The sequence below is a fragment of the Mirounga angustirostris genome, unplaced genomic scaffold (assembly GCF_029215605.1).
Source record: "Mirounga angustirostris isolate CCGP_5_RB_7025 unplaced genomic scaffold, mMirAng1.0.hap1 SCAF_10, whole genome shotgun sequence".
Lineage (NCBI taxonomy): Eukaryota > Metazoa > Chordata > Mammalia > Carnivora > Phocidae > Mirounga > Mirounga angustirostris.
In genome coordinates this window covers 55,246,454-55,267,481 of record NW_026991718.1, presented here as the reverse complement: position 1 = coordinate 55,267,481, position 21,028 = coordinate 55,246,454, and the positions used below count along the sequence as shown (strand labels likewise).

The following is a 21,028-nucleotide window of genomic DNA, read 5'->3' as shown; positions in this document are numbered from 1 at the left end:
GATCCAAGTATGACAATATTCATATTTGTTTTCCTCTAAAAGCCAAAGTAAGAAGTGTCCATATCACACAAGGTGGCAAAATCAAGTGCATTCATCGTACATTCATATATGCACACACACACACACGTACACACTCCCCTGTGTCCCCCAAGCACATCCATGTAGAAGTATAGATGGGTTTCAGGGCAAAAGCAATCAGTACAGAAAGGAAATCAAAGATACACAGCCCCCTGTGTCCTATACATTTCCTCTGTCTGGATAAGAAATGAAAATTTAGGCCTGGAAACTCTCCACAACCTTTGTTCCTTCCTGTTGGAATTTCCTAAGGTGAAAGTCTGATTTTTAAAAACTGTTGCAGCTTACATGTCACTGTGTCCAGGGAAGAAAGCTTTGTACAGTGATACTCCCTTTTGTTTAGGAAAGTCCTTGAGGATGATGGATGACCATAATTAGAATTCTCTTCAAAGAATTTTAACTTAATTTTAAAGTGCACCAGTGATCTTCATTCTAATAGGGAGAAAACCTTGCCTGAGAAATGACCAAGGTTGTGTTTTTGAAGATGCATATTTTTGTGGAATTGGATATTCTTTTATAGTAAAACTCAATAATGAACGGAATTGGATATTCTTTTATAGTAAAACTCAATAATGAACAAAAGCTTTCTCGTCTTTTCAAGTATCTAGAAGAAAGCACAGCAAACACTTGGTGATGTTGAAAAGAAGCTACCTGACCATTTTCTTCCTGTGACTTTGGGTCAAGGTTTGGACTGGTGTTCTGTAGCACAGCCTCTGGATATTTCCTCTTTGTCTAGAAGTAAGATACAAGACCAGGGGCTTATCTTCAACCCCTGGTGCAGTGATTATTTTTTTTCAATCTGGTTAAAACTAAGTCACTACTTAGGCCATTTCCATAGTATTTTGGCAGGGAATGGGACTAGATGGCTTGTAGGATTTCCTCCCAGGCCCAAACCATTGATTCCCATTCTCAAACAGTTAGATTTCAGCCTCCCTGCATTCCTGACAGTTGCAGTATCCCATAGCCTTTACAATCAGAAGTACACCTCTGAGTAGAGTCTAAAGGTGGGAGATGGCCACTAGTTTCTTTCCTTCATATTAGAAAAAAATAAAACCTACAAATTGCCACCAAGCCACTGGCTGGTTATCTCCTGAGTAGTTGCCAGGTTTGGCAAATAAAAATGCATAACACCCAGTTAAATTTGAATTTGAGATAAACAATAAATAATTTCTTAATATAAGTGTGTCCTATGCAATACTTGGGACATATTTATGCTAAAAAATAGTCACTATTTATCTGAAATTCAAATTTCACTGGAAGTTCTGTAATTTATATGACATTCTTATCCTTGAGGAGTTCTATTTCAGCTTCACCTCGGGGTAGTGTGGGTCTCTTTTCATTGCCTGTACGTTTGTCTCCCAAGTTATTTTCCCATGACAGCCTCTCTGCTTTCTACTATTCCACAGAGTTGCCTAGACTTTATCTCCACCTGGAATATTTAAATCACCAGTCTTCATTCTTAGTTTTTCCCCAAGATGCCAAGAGGATTTCAGAGCAGGAGGGATTCTGAAAAGAGACTGTAAATGCAAATGTATTCAGGAGCCATTAAGCAATATAAATGTTTGAAGCAGGACAGGGAATTTCCAATAGATAAAGGTGGAGTCTGTGGCCAATAGCAGAGTGTAGGCCCTTCCTAAAGACATTTTCAAAAACCTTAAATCACTATACTAGCCAATCAAGTATGTCTACTCAGCTAGAGGGCTGTTATTTTGCATCTCCTGGTTTAGGGTAAAGTATTTCCCAGAGTCTTTTCCTTGGAACACTTGGGTCTTGCGAATATTAAAATAAGCTTGAGGAACATCGTGTATCCTCTCTTGAGTATGAATGTAAAACTTCTGACTAGGTCTAGGTTCCAAGAAGGCAGGAATGGCATCTGTTATATTATCTATTTTAACCCCAGAGCTTAGCATATAGAAGCCTCTAAATAAATATTTATTGAATGAACAAATGAAGAATGAAATCTTAGTCGTTTTCTATTCTCCACTGTCTCATTCACCACAAGAAACCAATATTTTAAATATAGACTTTGGATGAAAACCAAGTTGTACAAGATTTGTAAAGATTCTTGTAGTTGAGACATTAATTGAATTTAAGGTATGATACCTAAATTTTGAACCTGGGTCTTGCTAGCTGAATCTGGCCCTGAGATGTATTTTATTTGGCCAATGAAGTGTTTGAGAAAAATGTGAACTTTCATGCCTTGAGACAGACATGAGTCGATAGCTCACCAATGTCCTCACTACTCCCTATTGTCTCATTAGCTCTCTCCCTTTATATCACTTACCTGGCCTCTAGAGGCATTTGAGTTTCAACATCTGCTAGGGGATGATTCATCAACTTTAAGAACACAGATTTTGTTGCAATATGGTTGAAGCTTTGGAGTCCCAGATCTTCCACTCACTAACTGTATGACTTTGGACAAGTTATTTACCTAAGCCCCAGGTTCCTCATTTGCAAAAAAAATATATATATATATACTGATGACAAAAATACCTACTGCATTAAACTGTTAAGAGTATCAAATGATATAATAAATGAACTGCTTACCATGCATCTGGCACATAGTAAATGTCCTACAAATGTTATTTATACAACAATAATTGTTGCTATTATTGTTGTTTTGGTTTTACATGTATGAAGGTCAGAGTCTAGAATTAAAAGAATGAGATCCAAGAAGCCCAGAAATGAGAAGATGTTAATCTCTCATTTTCAAAGTCTAGAAAGAAGACAGATGATGAATAAATACACTTGCCTGTTGTTTAGTTTTGCTCACTGATATATTCTAAGCATGTAGAAATGTGCCAAGCATATAGTAAATGTTCAATAGGTATTTAGTGAAATAAATGAATAAACTGTAGACTTCTGGATGGGTCTTATTAGGGTCACAAAATCTCACAAATTCAAGTGTCTTGGCTTCTTCTAATTAAGACCTTGTCCTGGGCAATCAGGTCTCTGGGTAAAGATAGTATACTGCCTCAAAATGGGAATTAGAGCCAATCTCTGCATATAGAATACCCAGGAAAGCCTCCTCTTGTTGGATCTCCATTGATCCTTGTAACCACTTTAGTAACCCCTTCTGCTTTGAATCAGGGGTGATCTGTATGACCAATAGAATAAAGCAGGTGACAGTGTGTGACTTTCACAGCTCTGTCAAAAAAGACAAAAGACAAGATTATGTATTGGTCTCTTGGATCCCTTGGATCCCTTGTTCTAGGGGGTGGCTGTGAAGATATGCAACTCTGTGGAGAGGAAATGAGGCCTTCTGCCAATTGCTAGCACCACTTCCTAGCCATGTAAGTGTGTGCTCGGAATAAAATCTTCCAACCCCAGTTAAGCTTTCAGGTGACAGAACTGAGGTTGACATCTGATGCAACTTCAGGAGGGACCTTGAGTCAGAACTGCTCAGCCAGGCCACACCTGAATTTTTAACACACAGATACTGTGAGGGATACCCAAAAAAATAGTTATTAGTGTTTCAAACCACTAAATTTTGGTATAATTTGTTATGCAGCAATAGACAACTAGTACAAAAGGGATTTGATTCTGACTTGTGTTTCAGCTAGATTATCATTGAAGTACAATGAACACTGACATAAAATAGTTTTATGTGCATTATTGACAAGTATTTCATAGACCTTGTCACATTTGTCACTGCCCCCAAGTGGTCCCAAGATGCATGTGGCTTGTGCGGAGCAGCCTTACCATGCTGATCTCAATTCCTGAAGCTAGTTCTTTAGATAATTGAGAGCATATGAAGGACCCCAAGGAGTGATAACAATATTTCTGAACAAATGAGTCAAGGGATCAGGAAACACCATCAAGCACCTTCTGTTTGCAAGACCTGTCTACTGGGGATAAAAAGAGCAATGAGTCAGGCTCACTGTTTTTCCATAATCCATGAGGGACAGAATACATACATGAGGAGTTAATTAGCAATTCATGGTAGTCAGTCTATGGCTACTGTGGTCCATTCTTTGACCTATTTAGAGGGTCCTTGACAAGTAAGAGGACATCCAGGGGATGTGCTTTCTGAGAAAACAGGGGTCTTGAGCATGGAAGAGGGGAGCCCAAGCAAAATGAAGATGATTGCCATCAAATATCTGAAGGACATCACAAGGAAAATAGATAAACCTGTTCTGACTTGTTCTTGAGCACAGAACAAAGACCAGTAAGTGAACTTACAAGAGGGTAGAGCATACCTCAACAATGAAATTTTTGTCAGATCTGCCTTGCATCACCAATGAATAGCAAGCAGTGGGTGATGCTGTAAAGGGGCTTGCTGCAATGTGTAAGAGGTTAGCTGACCTCTGAGTTCCCCAGAATTCCATGATGTGAGGAGGCTATGGCTGAAAATGCTAAGTAGACAGATAAAACCTCTTGTGTCACATGGCATAGTAGGAAAACCATGATCTTTGCAGGCAGAAGGTACTAGGGGATCAGGGAGTACCTCCTGAATTTACATGAAAAGCTATGTGAGTTTTTACCTGGTCATGAGCTCATTGTGAAAAGCAGACATAGTAAGATAGTGTGTGCCAAGCATGTGGTACATTAAGGAGTTCACTAGGTGGTCACTCTTAATGTTCTATCATGAGATTTATTGGACTTGCACACAGCGAAAATCATAGCCAACTCCCTGCCAGGCTGGTCCTTTGGGCAGTTGGGGAAAGCTATGACTTCTAAAACTATAAAAAAAAGGAAGCTCCCCTGTGTTCTTCCTAGATCCTAATTCTACCTGCTATGCCACATTTGCAAACACCTACTGATGCCTTCCATAAAATTGCCAATATACCTTGTAAGCATTGCCACCAACACATCTCCCTTCCATTGGTCCTTGGGCCAGAATATTTAAGTGGCATAATCTTTCTACAAAACTGCAGGGCTATTTTTCAATGGAATATAAGGTGAAGAGAGACAGGATGGGCCTGACTCCATTGGCATGGAGAGGATCTGGCTTTGCTGCCGTTATGGAGGTTGACCCCCCTCAATCAGAACAGTGGCTTCAGACGGCCAAGGGAAGGCAGTGGCCACTTTCTCCAGCCTGTAAGCTGCTACCAGATACATTTATATCTTACTAGAACACAAATCCAATTATATCTCTCTCCTGTTTAAAAGTAATCAATGGCTTCACAGACTGCCTACTGACTTTGTTTTTCCTGTTAAGATTCAAATACTTGCACACCATAGCTTTGCCTTAGCTTTCCAGCTTTATTTTCAAATATTGTTCAGAACACTCATTCTGTGTTCCAGGTAAACAGAATTACTCATTGTTCTTTCAGTGTACATCATGCTCCTTAGCCTTCAAACCCTACTGTTTCCTCTCATTTTGTTTTTTAATTTAGATGTATAAAAGATATATGTACAACTCAAAGATTAATAAAATTAATGACTATGTATCCACCATGAAGGCTAAGAAATAGAAGCCCACTGTATGCCCTTCTATACTTTTATCTGCTTTTTTCTCAGGAGAGGAAACTTTTGTTTTACTCATTCCTTTGGGGTTTTTCTTTTCTCTCCTTTTTTGATAGTTATTTCACCTGCATCTGTGTTCCTGCAACCACACACACACATACACACACACACACACACAGGCACCAACCAAGCTGTGTAAGGAAAAGGGTAGTATTACCACTTTCTGATAGAGGTCCCAGAAGATAAGCTGAATGGAGTTTCTGGGTCATGTATGGTTTGAGCCCCTTCTGGGGGGAAGTCAGTGGGCAGGGCATCTGGCAGGGCTGTTGTACAGTCAGAAATATGGTGAGATGGAGTGTTTATGGGCTGAACAAAATGCATATGTCAAAGCCCTGATCCCTTAGTACCTTGGAATGTGACTGTATTTAGAGATAGTGCATTAAAAAGGTGATTAAGTTAAAATGAGGTCTTGGCGGGCAGGCCCTGATTCAATCTGACTGGTATTCTTACAAGAAGAGGAAATTTGGACACGTAGACACTAGGGATGTGCATGCACAGAGGAAGGACAATGTGAGGACACAGTGAGAATACAGCCATCTGCAAGCGAAGGAGAGAGGCCCCAGGAGAAACCAGACCTGTTGATACCTTGATCTTGGATTTCTGGGTTTCAAAATTGTGAGAAAATGAGTGTTCATTGTTTAGGCCACACAGTGGGTGATATTTTTGTTGTGACAGCCCTGGCAAACTAATACAGGAATGGATGCTCTCTCTGTTCCATCTTACCTCTGATTCTCAGGAGCAGGTCTTCTGTGCATGGAATGGGCTTCCTCATCTATCCAGGCAGCAGGGCATGGAGAACATAAACTTGACTTGCAAAAAATAAAGACAGGCCAAGTACAGGTAAGAATATGTGCCAGGTGCACCAAGGCACTCTGTCCTTGGATTAAAAAGATGGTACAGTATTGTTGGAGACCTGGTGACAAAAGCCTTAGTAGATCCTTTCCTTGAGTTCAAAGTACTCCGACCTGGACAAGTCACCTCTGTCTTCAGTGCCCAGGTATTATCATGGATCACCATCATCATCCTCCTGAATGTTCTTGTTGGAAGCTGGTGGGATCCACTTTCTGTGCCTGGTGTTCCGAAATTTCCCAGTGATACGTCTGTTTTCACCCTATGTGCTAAGTACTTAGTGAGTCTGTCGGCCGCACAACTTACATCCTGTCATTATGGGCCTTTTTTCTTGGTTATTTTGTTGATGGCTTCCTCTCATCTGTGTTCTTTCTTTCTTTCGGAAACTACTTATTAATATGTTCAACTCTCTGATTTGGCCTGTGATTGTCTTGTTTGTTTTCCAACTCTTTATTTTCTTGCTCTATTTTCTAAGAGATTTCTTCAACTTCATATTCCAGCTGTTACTTTGCATTTTAAAAATTTCTGCTTTTATATTTTTAATTTCCAAGAGCTCTTCTTTATTTCTTAAATGTTTCTTTTCTATGGCTTTCTAGCTTTGCTTCCTAGATCTATTGTCTTATCCCTCTAAGGATATGGATTTTTTTGTTGTTGTTAAGTTTCTCCAGTGTTGTGTGTGTGTGTGTTCTGGTGTCTGCCTTTCATATTAGAAGCTTTCCTTAGATATCTGGTCATTCTTGCCTGTCTGCTCATGCCTCAGACTAGAGAACTGAACAGATGATAGAAATTCTGGGCGCGCGCGCGTGTGTGTGTGTGTGTGTGTGACTTGCCCACTTTAAAACTTCACTGTAGAGTAATTATGCCTGTTTGGGGAGAAAGTCCTGAAGTTAGTATATATACACTTTTTTCCTTGAGCTGATCAGATTCCCTTGAGAAGATTTTCCAATCTCTTCCATGGAAGCTGAGAGTTTGGCTGCCATGTTCTGGGGTCTCAGCATCAGTACACAAATGGTTCTTTTGGCACAGTACCCATGCCCTCAGCTGTCATGGCATCCCAATCCAGAGGCCCTCTGTTATACCTTCTCCAGAGAAAATTCCTCCAGTCTTCTCATTCAACTGCAGAGGGGAAGCCTCACAGCATCTTGGAGTGTGAGAAAGAAATTAGGGATTATAATACATCTCTGGAAATAAAGCCAATAATATTCATCAGCCAGCTTTTCCTAATCTTTTTACTTTAATCCTGCCTCCATCCCTAGTTCTAGAAAGATCTGGTGCTGTTGTATGCTGTCCTATCTTTTGAGGATTTTGCAGTGTAAATGGGGTCAGTTCTCAGCTTTCCCCACCACCGGTTTTAGGTCTGCTCCACCACTTACCCACTTTCCAGCTTTCAGAAGTTAGTTGCCATTGTCTCCTCTTCCTTGAGGTCTTTTGCAAAAGAAATCCTTTTACCTTGGGTTTTGGGGTTTCTGGAAGGAGCAAAATTAGATGAGTATTCCACCATATTAACCCACTAGTGTCCCTATATCCTGACTGTGTTCTCTCATCCTCTGGATTATTTCCGTCTATTCTGGCTTTTAAATCTCAGCTATTATAAAGGTCCAGCTCAAATGCCACCTCCTCTACAAAGCTGTTCGCAGAGTGGAACACCTTGCTATTTTTCTTTTCTCATAGTACTTCTTTCTCTGATATCTTCCTCCTCTCCTACCATACACATGTAAAACACGGTAGCAGGTAAATAAAGAAATGGTTTATTGCTATTACATTAGGGTACATCATAACATCACATTACCTACATTTTCAGACTTTATGGTCACTGTATTATAACTTCTTGGGATTATGGGCAGAGCATCGTCTAGGTTCCAGGGTCTGGCAATTTCTCCTTGTAAGTCCTTGGGCAAGTCAGTTAATCCCTCTGTACTTCAGTTTTCCTATCCTAAAATAAACCTACAAAATCAGGAGATGAAAACAGAACCTACAGAATTAGTCATAATGCAGAATCAAATAAAAAAACACAGGGAAGGAACACCTTCAGTGTGTGCATCAACTGCTATTACTATTATCATCCTCATTTCCTTTTTCCTTCACAGTGTTTTTTTTGGGGGGGGGGAAGTTGGTTTTTGAAGCTTCAAGGATTTTATTGAATGTGGCGGGTACCATGGTAATGTAATATGCTGTAAGATATCAGTATTTTTTTATGACTCGTCTCTGTGCTCCCTGAAGAGCCCTGCAGATTGCCTTTCACATAGCAGGTGTCTGAGGAATATTTGTTGAATTGAATATAGCATCTCAATATTTAAGGAGATTTTACATATGAAGGAAGACACAAGTACACAGTCATGCATGTGTGCTTTGGTTGTTGGAAAGGTTAGTATGCTCCATCTGATTCACAATATTGAATAAAAATACATCTGGCAATTTAGTCTGTTTCCTTCTGAAGACCCTACAAGTGTATGCTTTTGGCTCAAATGCTGTTGTCCTCCAGACCTGGAGAAAGCAAAAAGTAGGGTTTGGTGTAATCGTGAGCAAAGGCAGGATGAAATAGTCTCTCATTGTTTTAGGAGCTTTTTAAGTCTTGACATTAAAGACAATTTGCAACTTTAGGAAACCACCCTATTGAATCATAATGATCCCAAAATCTGTCTCACCCTCCCTTTTCCATGTGAATGATGTTTAATATTGATGTTTGCCTGTCTGCAAGGGTTATTTATGTGAACATGGGTAACCTTCCTGCTTAGGAACGCATCAAGTCTTGTTGCTCACCCTTCACCGGTGGTCTTGATTCAGAGTTTATGAAATCATAATCAATTGCCATGGCAATAGTCATGGTAGTCCCAAGCTGAGCACAAGTTCAGGTAGGTGGAGCAGATGGACTTCTAAGCAACAAAGACCCTATCATCATGTAATTGTTCGTAGTAACCAAAACCACAGAAAGAGAGACATATAATGTAAAGACTGGTGCATAGTCTCCATTGTGTTACCCAACATGATCCTGCTCAAAGCTTTTCATGAAGGATTTGTGTCTTGTTAACATAGCTGGTGAGAGGTGGAGGAGGAAACTGTAACAAAATGATCTCTTTTTTGAGCAGGAGAATTCAAACACTCAACTTTAAAGGGTTTGATTAGTGAGTTTGTAAAATACCTAGGTCTCTTGAGTTGTTAAGTTTTAACACTTGGTTTTGTTTGCCTACCTTTTCTTCTTCCTGTAATGCTCTAAACCAGTGCCTCTCAAACGTAAATGAACATGTGAATCACCTGGGGGTGTTATTAAACTACAGATTCAGAGTCAGCAGTCTGGGGTGGGGCAGGAGTCTGCATTTCTAACAAGCTCACAAGTGATGCTGATGCTACTTGTCCTCAGACCACACTGAGTAGATGAGACCTTTGAAGTGAAAATCCAGGTTTTAAGTCAAAATAAGGATCTTATGACTGACAAGCTTCCAGGAACACTTCCCCTCTGGTTACCAATAACATCACTGTGTTTCCAAATTCTGAGCCACATGTTTCCTCACGTTTTAACTTTTCTGAAATTGGTGTGTGGCAATCATATTAAGAAATTTTTACAGCTACTTGAGCAGACAAGAAAGTTGTGACATATGGGTTATCTGAATATATGTGAAATTTGTGGTTGGTAGAATGTGTTTGTTACCTCAGTTATCTGCATTGGTAGCACCACATGGGGGTCAAATTTTAACTTAACATTTGTTCATAATACTTTCAGAACGCACTTGGTTCCACATTGAATTCGTCTGGAAAACTTTAAAAAATATTGATGCCTGGGTCCCAGAGGTTCTAAGGCAATTGTTCTCCCCAGATGATTCTCACATGCAGCAAACTCTGAGAATCACTGCATTAAAATATCTTCGCAATGATCATGCAGTTACAGAACACTGAAGCAATACGTTACTGTGTACATGTCAGGCCATGTAAGGCTGGAGAAATTGCCCTTATCTTTCAGAAGAGATCATAGACTTTCAAAGCTCATAGAAGCTGGTTGTCAGTTGAGCAGGACTCTCAGCCAGGTAGTGATCATCTGTCAATGGAAGCCGCCTGACTTTGTTCCAGAGATGATGTTTTATAGCCAGTGATATATCAAAAGTGTGAGTTGAGAATATAGATGAAATCCTGGTTTTATTCAGTATGCCTCAAAATCATGCCCACCCTGAAGAGGCAGAGGTCAAAGTCATGAGCACAGGTTATAAAAAGCTGCATGTTGTGGTACTAAACATGGCTGCATATGGCCAAGGATGGTTTCCCAAATTTCTTTCACCCTCATGTGAAGAAAGCTTGGATTTAACTTAGACTGTGATACTAAATAAGAAAGGGCCCTTGCTGCAAGAGGGGTGCTTTGTGAGTCAGCTGAAGACAAGGTTTCTGCTGCTGTCGATGGACTAACTGAGCCTCCAGGAGCCCCTCTGTTCTGGCCCTGCAACACCCTCTTTGATTGTCTGGTCTGATCCTCCAGACAATAATGGAGAAAAGGGCATCATAGGCTGTTGCTCTAGTGAGGTAACATTCAAAACTGGAGGCCCTGACTTGACAGTCACAACTCGTGTCTTTGGGTGGGTCAGATCTTCAGTCCTTACAGAATAGGGATGGCTGACATTATATGTCTCCTGGCCCCTGATTTGGTGGTCAGTATGAGCCTGTGATCCAGGAGCCCTACCAGTCATTAGACTCTTGCATATACTAGAAGGAAGAAAACTGGTTCCGGTATGTTCTTACACACACACACACACACACACACACACACACCCCAACCCTTGGAAGAGGGGATAGCTCTAGAGGGGGAGGGGTTGGAATGAACTTGTTTGCTGGGTAGGTTAGGCCCTGGGAGGAATACAAGCAGCTCCAGGAGGAGGAAGTATTGAGGAGATTTCCCTAAAGAAGGGGAAAGTAATTGGCTTGGCAGGTTGGTCTAGTTGAGACCCATGGTCAGCAACTCTACCTTGAATATGACCTAGGGCTAGGCTGGATCAGAGGGAATTGGTGCCTAGAGAGACCTTCACAACTGCGTCATCGATGGGGTGTGTGCGTCTCCAGCCTCAGCAGAGACATGTAGTAGATTCTGTGAATGAACTGTCCCAAATGCCCCTGGCTATAGCCAGGTTCACCAGCAGCCATGTTGGACAGTTCGCATAAAAGCTGATGACTTCCCACCTCAAGAGCCTGACCCTATGTAAGGCCAACATTTCCTCTTGTGCTCTGCTAATTATCTACTTTTTCAGACTTCAGTTTTGCAATTATTACTGTTTTCTTTCCAATCACCAATTTCTTCCAATTTAGATTATCCCTATTAGCATATTAAAAACCTTGATATCATCTCTTTAAAAAACAATGCTAAAACTCTTTTCCCATCAAGATTTCCCAAAAATACTTCCTAAAATTAATTTCCTACCTCTCATTCTTTCTTCAGATTACCCAAGCATTCCACCACAACTCTGAAATGGCTGTCACTGGAGTCAATAATGACTTTTTATTAATAATCAGTTGTCCTCATTTTACTTTCAACAGTTTTTTGACATGATGGGCCACACTTTCTTTCTTGAAATCCTTTCTCTGGATTACCCTAATCTCATAAGGGTTTCCGTCTGCCTCCCTGTTCTATTCTCTTCATTCCAAACCTCTAAGTGTTGAAATGCCTGGGAGCTTTGTCTTTAGCCCTTTTCTCTTTTCACTGACCTCTTTGGTGATCCCATCAAGTCCCTGGAGTATAAATCCAAACCATTTCAAACTGAAATTCCTGAACTTCAGACTCCCATATGCAGTACCTCCGTTTGTATATCCATGAGACCTCTCAAAATTAATGGCCAAGAAATGGTCAGTTCTAAAGCTACTCCACCATCCCTACCCCTTGTTTTTTCCATCTTTACTTATTGGATTACCACACTCCCTGTTGCTCAGGCTTAAAATCTTGAGATTAATTCCTTTCTGCTGTCACATCATCCACAGTAATCCCACCAGCTTCCTGTCAAGACATCTTCTGAATCAGAACATGTCTGTCATCTCCACTTCCACGATCCTTGTCCAAGGCACCCTCAGCCTAAACAATAGCAGTGGCCCCCTAAGTGGTCTCCCTGCCTCTGCTTTGCCCCCTGCTTCCCTCTCCTCCTTTCACAGGGCAGCTGGGTTATCTTCTAAAACATAAATCAGACAACATCATTCTTTTCTTTAAAACCCTTCCATGCCTTCCAATAGCCTCAAACTCTGTATAATCCACTTCTTTGCCATGGTTTATAATACTTTTCATAACTTGGTTTTGGCTTACCTCTCAGTTTTTGTTTTGTCTTTGTATTTGGTATTTGTCTAGAAAGACTTATGTTCTACTTGCAATTTTTCGTACCATTATATTTTAAGTGAATGTCTTGAAAATAGCGTATGACTAGATTTGTTTTTTTTTTTTAATGAATCTGCTGAACATTGTTAAAACTAATTTATTTAGGGGTGCCTGGGTGTCTCAGTCAGTGACCTGAGCCGAAGGCAGATGCTTAACTGACTGAGCCACCCAGGTACCCCCAGGGTTTCTTTTTGAAGTGATAAAAATGTTCTAAAATTGGCTATGATGATTGCATATATTTTATGGATATATGAAAAAAACATTGATTATACACTTTAAATGAATGAATTGTATGGTGTGTGAGTTAAATTTCAATAAAGCTGTTGCAGAAAATAATTCACCCCCTTCCTTTCTAGTCTCTCCTTCTGGAACTATAAGTAGACATATAAGGAGTTGGTTACAACATCCTACTGGTTACATCTTTATAATAAGAACATTAATAATAGTTAAATATTTGAATTTGATTCATAGTTCATATTCATATTCTGCAATTAACCAATAAAATTTCTTTTATAGTATTTTTTAAAAAACAGGTCCAGTCAAGCTTCACAAATTGCATTTGGTTATTCTTTTTAGATTCTTTTAATCTAAAAGAATCCCCTCTCCTTTTATTGTTTTTTGTGATATTGACCTTTTTGAATAATCCAGACCATTTGTTAATGGAAAATCATCCTTTGAGCATCTAATGTTAACCTTTCTTTTTTTTTATTTTTTCAAATTAATCATTTGAAATGCTTGTTCTTTGTTCATTTTTTTTGTTTCACTTTTAACTTGTTTAAATATTTTATGCATAGTTATTTTATATTCTGTATTAGGAATTTCATCATCTGAAATTCTTAGAAGTCTAAATGTTTGTTTGTTGTTTCTGGTGGCTCTTACTGTAGCTTGATTCCGTAGGAATTTTTAATCAAGAGCTCCTATTTCATTGAAGTATGATCCTGAGGGACCTAAATAGAAGGTACATTCCTTTAAGAAAATTTGTATTTCCTTTTACAGGAATCTAAGGGGACAGATATAGGGCCATTTTAATTTAATTTCTCAGCTTGAGTTTTCCTTACTATCCAAGATAGAATAAATTTGAACCCCAGACTATTCTCCAAATGGAATTGCAATTCAGAGATAAAAGTTTTCACTATGGCTGCTTTTTCTAACCTTTTTCCCCCCTCAAGCCTATTTTTTCACTGAGGAGTGGAGGCCTCATCATCTTCTCCCCCATCTGCGTGTGCCCAAAGTAGTCTGTTACCCCATGTGATCATTAATTCCCAAAGCTCTAGACTCCTAATAACATTTGCCCCAGGGCAGACCCAGCTTCCCCATTAGCTCACCACTCTGGTTTCAGTTCACTAGGCAGCTTTTCACCCATGTGGATCTACCTTACTTTCATGCAATTTCAGCTATGCATTAAAAAATATGTTGTAATTGATTCAGCACTAGGGGTTCTGCAGCAGGAGGATTTTCAGAGTAGCTGATCTGCCACACTGCTGGAAGCAAAATTCCCTACCTAACTCTGTGACCTCATCTCCCTTGAGTCTTCCCTTTTTCCCTGGGCTCTGGCCACATTGGACTTCTTTCTGTAACTCAAACACATAAAGCTCACAGATGTCTCAGAGCCTTTTCACCTGTTATTTGTTTTCCTTAAAAGGTTCTTTCCTTCAATTCACATGGTTGCACTTTATCACCATTCAGGTCTCAGCTTAAATGTCCCATCTTCAGATTCTTCCTTAATTACTCTGTTGCTTTCTCTCACCTTAGCTTAATATGTCTTCTACATAGAACTTTCCAGAACCTAAAATGTTTGTTTATTGATTTATGTTTTATTTTCTAGAATGTAAACTATTTAAAGACAAGGAATCCTGTTCTGGGAAAGTGCTTGGCACATATAGACACTCTGAAAGTAAATATTTGTTGACTGGTTTGGTAGTACCCCTTTTCTTTATCTTCTGCTAAGATACCTCCTTATGATCTCTTAGCCTGGAAACCAGGGCCATTTTCATAGTGACAATAGCCAGCCTACTATAGCAGGGTCACCATGGAAGTGCCATCCTGTGTATTACAAAGGGAAAATACTCAAACTCTGTGTGTGCATGTATGTGTAAATATGTTGTACATGTAGAAAACATGTGTACCTGTACAACTCACACCCATAACTCCTTGAATCATCAAAAAAAACAAAAACTATGATTTAACCTGTTTTGGCACCCCAGGGAAGCCTTAGAGAAGGGATACAGTGGAATGATCTCTTCTTTTTTGGCAGACTAATTTTTTTTTCATAAGGAATATTACTTTTTTACTATTGAAATATAATTGGCATACAACATTATAAGTTGTATATTGATTTGACCATTCTATACATTACTCAATGCTCACCACAATAAGTGTAGTCCCCATCTGTCACCATATAACATTATTACAGTCTCATTGACTATATCCCCTATGCTGTAGTTTTTCATCTCTATGACTTATTTATTTTGTAACTGGAAATTTGTACCTCTTAATCCCCTTTATTTCACCCAGACCCCCATCTACCTCCCCTCTTGCAACGTAAGTTCTCTTTATTTATGTCTGTTTTTTGTTTGCTTATTCATTTTTTAGGTTCCACATGTAAGTGAAATCATGATATTTGTCTTTCTCTGACTTATTTAACTTAGCATTATACCGTCTAAGTACATTCATGTTGTCACAAATGGCAAGATCTCATTCTTTTTATGGCTTAGTAGTATTCCATTGTCTATATATACCACCTCTTCTTTATCCATTCATCAATGGATGGACACCTAGGTTGCTTCCATGTCTTGGCTATTGTAAATAATGCTGCAGTAATTATAGGGGTGCATATATCTTTTTGAATTAGTGTTTTTGTTTTCTTTGGATAAATACCCAGTAGTGGAATTACAGGATCATATGGTACTTTTATTTTTAATTCCTTGAGGAACCTCCATATTGTTTTCTGCAGTGGCTGCACCAATTTACATTCCCACCAACAGTGCATGAGGGTTTTCTTTTCTCTACATCCTCATCAACACTTGTTATTTCTTGCCTTTTTGATTTTAGGCATTCTTGCTGGTATGAGGTGATATTTCATTGTGGTTTTGATTTGCATTTCCCTGATAATTAATGATGTTGAGGATCTTTTCATGTGTCTGTTGGCCATCTGTATGTCATCTTTGGGAAAATGACTATTCAGGACTTCTGCCCATTATTTTAACTTACTTGTTTGGGGTTTTTTTTGGTGTTGAGCTGTAAAAGTTCTTCTTGATATTAACTCCTTATCAGATATATCTTTGCAAATATCTTCTCTTACTCAGTAGGTTGCCTTTTTGTTTGTTGATGGTTTCCTTTGCTGTGCAGAAGCTCTTATTTTGATATAGTCCCAATAGTTTATTTTTGCTTTTGTATCCCTTGCCTGAGAAGACATATCCATAAGTATGTTGCTAAGGCCAATGTCTAAGAGATTACTGCCTATGTTCCCTTCTAGGATTTTCATGGTTTCAGGTCTTACTTTTAGGTCTCTCATCCATTTTGAATTTATTTTTGTGTGTGGTGTAAGAAAGTGGTCCAGTTTCATTCTTTTTTGCATGTTGCTGTCCAATTTTCCTAGCACCTTTTGTTGAAGAGACAGTCTTTTTCCCCATTGGGAATTCTTGAATGATCTCTTCTTTAATTCATAGTTCAATGCCATTAGATAGTTTTTAAGAGCTTTGCAGCTATGGTTACAAGCAAATATCCAAATTTTTGCCATGCTCAAAACACTGGAAAGGGTCTTTCTGTTGTAGGCAAGCAATCAACTCACTTACGGAAGTCTCTTTGAAACTTACAAGTTTGTTTGTTTTACTATGAATGAATAAATTGTTCTTTCACTGAAAGCACTAAATATTTTTTGCAGATGCAATATGTTGACCATCAAAAGACTATTTAAGTGCCCAAGAATTCTGAGTTAGGATAGATGTGTGACTCATATCTTATACAGGGATGATATTAAAAATATTTAATAGCCATCATGGTGTGGATGCTGGCTATAGGAGGAGAGCAGAAAGTCTACAGCCCTGCCAGGTCAGGTTGGCGGGGAAGCATCAGTGACCTCAAAGCAGCTGCTATTCAATAACTGATATGGATGTGTTTCAGTATTTTAACAACCAGTATGTATTAGCCAAATATTAGCCTTGATCTTACGGGATTGTGGATGGTCTGAGCTTCTAAGGGCCTTAGAAATCATCTAGTCCTGAGGTTTTCATATGTATTCTTAACTATGGAAACTAATAAACTATAGCTTATTTGTGAACTATTCTTAAGATTTTTCAAAAATGCCTTTAAGTCCCTTTTCCATATATTAGGATTGGTTTCATCGATGTATTATCATGAATTTTAGACAACTTAGCTGTTTATATCTTTCTCAGAAGCCTGTCTTTCAAACACCTTTTAAAAATGACTGGCTATAGAGAATTATCTCTGCAGAGAATCTCCCGTCTGTTAAGTGAACCACTACAATCTCCTTTCTATTTCCCCGTTATGGGTGAACATAAGCACAGTTAATCCAGAAGCTTTGATTTAGCCATAAGTTTTAGTTTAGCCTTCTGCTTCTTGAAGTTTACCAGAACTGCACATAAATTCATGTGAAGACTATTCTCTTTTTTCTTTTCTCCTGACCACATGGGACAGGGGTTGCTGTGATACAGTGGAAAGAGCCTGACTTTTAGAGTCCAAAGACTTTTGGAAAAGACAAAAGAGGCAGTTCCTAGCAAGCACCTGTAATATATGGTAGTTGCTAAAAAATGTTTGTTGAACCTGAGGTATAAGTGGCCAGGGAAAGGTCAGCCAAGAGGAAATGAAAGAAGGCAGATGCTCTTAATAATTCACAACCTGAAAAATCAGACCGAGTACTCAATATCCACTAAAATTCAGTGTTTTGATGGAACCCAAAGTATAGCAGGTGTTATGTTGTACTGTGCATATCTTATCCAGATATAAAGTCCCGACACCTTTCCTGGGATCTTCCCAAAACACTTAGGATTCCAATTATAGGATTTCCAAAAATTTGGCCAACACAGGGAATTATTTGACAATCGTTGTAAAAGGGAAATAATTTTTTTTTAAATAACTGGAACTTCAGTTAAAAAAAAGTAACTTTTATTTCATCAAGTGTCATGAGAGAAGGAGATGGGGATAAGTTTGATATTTTGTAGCAGGAAAGAAACAATTAACAGAAATACTGCATTTGCAGTAAGAGGAACAGTAGCTGAAGTTAGGGAGGGGTGTGCTAAGAAAAGGGCAGGAAAGAAAAACTGTTTTACAAATGAGATTTCTTTAGCTTCCAGAAATAGAGAAAGTAGTTTACATACTCCTGCACATCTGTGTAGACTTGCAAAATGTGCTTTGCCTAATTCTTAGGTTTTACTGTTTATGCTATTGGTATGCAAAAGACCAATGCCATTTTAATATTTATGATGTTAACAAACTCCTCCTGTCCCAGCCGCTGCCTATAATGGTGGATCAGGACAAGCACTAGCATTTCAAAGATCATTGAATTTAGAGTCAGAAGGGACACTAGATATCAACTCCTGTTCTTTGGAAGGAAAAAAAAGCTCTCTTTCCTAGCTTCAGCAGAAAATGCTTTTATTTTCTAGGCAATATAAGTAAGATGGTCACAAATCATATTGAAGGAAAAATTCCCCATTGGAAACTACAGAAATTTGTCTTGAACACTGGACTTAGATAGATCCAAATATGATGCCAGGTTATCTTAAGTATGTTCTGCAGAAGAAAAGAACCTCCTCCCAGATGGAATGTCCCACCCAGATTTTTCCCACATTGTTTTCGTTATTGTGGCTTTTCTCAAAGGTTTCAAATACTGCCGCAGTTTCAAGATTTTATCCTGCTTCTCCACCTCCCCTCCATGTGTTGGTTGCCCTCCATGTTCAATTATTTGTGCACATTCATCTGTTTAGCTCCTGCTCAGTGCACATTTCTTCACTCCACATCTTTCCTATAGATCTTAAAAGCCCTCTCCCTTGACCCAGGGTGTCTGTGGCAGCAAAGCTCAATCACTTGGCCTCTGCTGTTGTGTGTCCCATAGCCTTTTCTAGGGATGAAGTCTCCTGTGGTCCCTCCTGGCTCCCCATCTCCATCTGACTGGCTTGCTGTCTCTCTGAATGTGGGTTGAAGTATAACCAAGGCTGTCACTCTATTCAAAAAGAGGGCATTGCTTACTCTCTTGAGTTTTTCTGTTATTTCTTAGGTGTAGCTAGAGCTCCCATTTCATTTTAAAATAACTTTTCTTAAAAAGGAACATATACTGATCCACATAATGCATTTACCAGTTCATTTCACTTGTGTTCCAACAATTATTTCTAACAATCTAAAGGAGCCTGTATTGGCTGCTCAGAAGGAAGTGTGTGTGCAGTGAAAGCTGTCTTTGGGAGTAAATAAATTGCTGAGGATCTCTGAGGAACTCTGACCACACAGCCTCAGCTCACCACTTAGCAGCTCCAGGCTGCATCTGAGGCTGGAAGGGATCATGAGCTCATCCTCATGCTAGTTTGCACATGTTTGAGGGGTACACATTTTCACAGGGCTCCTCTCTGATCCTGATTCTTTTTTTCTCTGTGATCCCCCTCAGTGTTTGATCTGGGAATAATTTGAAAATGAATGAGAAAAGCAGCAAGGCAAGTAGGTGTTTCTTTTTCCTTCTTTTTCCTTCTTTCCCCTTCACTCTCTTGTTCTCTACTCTCTTTGTCTTCACCTTCTATTATGTCTCAACTTCCTCTGTTCAAAACGGAAAGCTCTGTGCTGCCGTGAAAGCCCATCCCAGGAGGGCTGAGAGGGAGGCAGGGCACCAAGTGTGGAAGGTCATTTCACTGGCCTCACATTCGCATAGGACTCAAACTCCCCAGGGTCTGAAAGAAATGTTCCCTCTCCAGGGTCTGAAAGAAATGTGCTATACCTTCATTAAAAAAAAAAAAAATCCCTAATTATTTTGCAAAGGGAACAATTTACTTTGTGAAATACAAATGTATACAATATATGAAACTTTTTAATTTCTTTTATATTTAATATATTCCAAGCCCCTCGTCCCCCTAAAAAGGGGAAGGAAGACAGTAGGTAGGAAGGAATGAGAGAAAGGAAGACATAGGCAGAGACCAGCCCTTTCTCCACTCTGAGAGGCCCTGGTTGTGGAGTAATAGGAGGCAGGGAAGGATTGGCTGACTCAGTGGTCCTCCTGCCTCCACCGTGACTGGCCTGGGACCTGGAAAATGCCTTTCTGTGAGCCTTGCCATGCTCAAGATTCAGGTGGTAGACTGGAGGTCTTTATGGTCTCCTCCAGAGGCAGCAACTTTCCATGATTCTGACAAACCCTTTGAAGAAGGGATGTGTTTAAAGTTAGGGCTTCACACTCCAGATTTTCATGGAAAACCTAATGGTTTTTCCCTGCCTTCCCCTGGAGATGCTTAGAGAGAAATCATTTGTCAAATATCACTTCGAGTAGCCAGGTTTAGCAACATGGCTAAGTCAGGCTACCAGGAGTGAAGCCAAGCACGGGATGGAGACTTAACTAAATTCTCCAGCAGAGGCCTGGGAGACAAGGTCTTTTAAGAAGCATTGTCTGTATCAGGAATTGAAATGAGCTGGAGAGGCTGGTGAAAGCCAGATTTCTCATGACAAATGCAGATGTGATCAGCAGGGGGTTTGCCTACAGGAAGAATACAGAAGGAGGTCCTTGGAGAGGCATCCATCATACCCACAAATACTTCCTTAAAAGCTACCTTTAAATAATGGAAAATGCATGTTAATGTGTGTAGACAATGGAAGCCTGGGATAGACCTCCTATTGTACAGTATAATGGAGTAATAACTGAGCCTCACTGGCCATTGAGAGGTGAGATGTCTGCAGCAACTGAAGCTTACTGTGAAATCCCCGCTTGTTCCTCACTTTGTCCATCACAGCTATTGTGACAGTGAATAATTTCCCATTCCCCCTTCAGGGTTTCCCAATTCTACACCTTTTATACATTCAACCAGTTGTGGTTTCAACATTCTAGTAAGTCTTCTTTGCCATCAACATGAGTCAGATGGCATGCCCTGGAACCCAGGATGTGGGAGGTAAGCAGGTTCAAGCATGGGGTGTCACAGTGGCTGGGTTGGTATCATCTGAAAAGCAAAATTTTGTGCAGCATATTCCAGTAGAGCTTTTACTGATGTTCTTCTAAATTAAGTTGTCCATCTAGAAATCCAAAGTCAAGACAAAATGTTGATATTCCTGAGCAAGAAGGACTGTTACAGTCTTTGTATCACTGTGATCACACTTAGG

General features: G+C 39.6%; 1 long non-coding RNA gene across 1 annotated transcript in view; it reads right to left on the bottom strand.

Annotated features, from left to right (window-relative positions):
- Window positions 1–7,774: 7,774 nt before the first annotated feature.
- Window positions 7,775–21,028, bottom strand: part of LOC129046119 (uncharacterized) — a 163,473-nt gene continuing 150,219 nt past the window's right edge. Inside the window, exon 3 of the long non-coding RNA XR_008506886.1 lies at window positions 7,775–7,859. This is a non-coding gene — a long non-coding RNA (uncharacterized LOC129046119). The remainder of the gene's footprint in view (window positions 7,860–21,028) is intronic.